Source organism: Orycteropus afer, unplaced genomic scaffold (genome assembly GCF_000298275.1).
Source record: "Orycteropus afer afer isolate SDZICR_OR568_19922 unplaced genomic scaffold, OryAfe1.0 scaffold00010, whole genome shotgun sequence".
NCBI lineage: Eukaryota > Metazoa > Chordata > Mammalia > Tubulidentata > Orycteropodidae > Orycteropus > Orycteropus afer.
Window position 1 is genome coordinate 23,325,261 of NW_006921597.1, and position 1,123 is coordinate 23,326,383.

Sequence of the window (1,123 nt, forward strand, 5' to 3'; positions counted from 1 at the left end):
TTCTATTTTCGGTTTCATTGATTTCTGCTCGAATCTTGATTATTTCTTTTCTTCTGGTGACTGTAGGCTTTTCTTGCTGTTCTTTTTCTAATTGTTGAAAATATTGGTTTAAAGTGTTGATTTTGGCTCTTCCTTCCTTTTTGGTGTGTCCATTTATTGCTATAAATTGACCTCTGATCACTGCTTTTGCTGTATCTCAATGATTTTGGTATGTTGTGCTTTCATTCTCATTTGATTCAAGGAATTTTTGAATTTCATTTCTTATTTCTTCTCTTACCCAGTCTTTTGTAAGGAAGATGTTGTTCAGTTTCCATGTGTTTACTCTTTTTCCATTGATCTTCCTATTGTTGATTTCTAATTTGATAGCATTATGATCTGAGAAGATGTTTTTCAGTCTTTCAATGTTTTTAAATTTATGAAGGCTTGCTTTATGGCCTAACATATGGTCTATCATGTAAAATGTTCCATGTGCACTGCAAAAGAATGTATGTTGTGCTGTTGTTGGGTGACGTGCTCTGTAGATGTGTATAAGGTCTAGTTGGTGGATTGTATTGTTTAGCTCTTCTGCATCTTTGGAGTTTCTTTCCAGTTTTTCTATCTCTCACTGAAAGTGGTGTATTAAAGTCTCCCACTATGACTGGGGAGTCATCTATTTGCCTTTTCAAACTCTTTTAAAGTCTGATTTATATCTGGGAGCTCTTTCATTGGGTCCATAGATATTTATTATGGTTATATCTTCATGTTCAATTGATCCTTTAATCATTATATAATGTCCTTGCTTGTCTCATATGTTGGTTTTTATCTTAAAGTAAATTTGATCAGAAATTACTATTGCCACTCCTGCTCTCTTACAGTTGTCATTTGCTTGATATAATTTTTTCCAACCTTTGATTTTTAGTCTATTTTTGTCTTTGTCTCTAAGGTGTGTCTCTTGTAGACAGCATATTGATGAGCTTTGATTTCTTATCCAATTTGCAATTCTCTGTCTCTTGAGTGGTGCATTTAATCCATTAACATTCGGTGTAATTATTGACAAGTATGAATTGGTTGCTGTCATTTTGTTATGTGTTTTTTCATGGTGTCCCTGGTTTCTTTGTTCCATATTATTTTCTGTGCTGAGCTC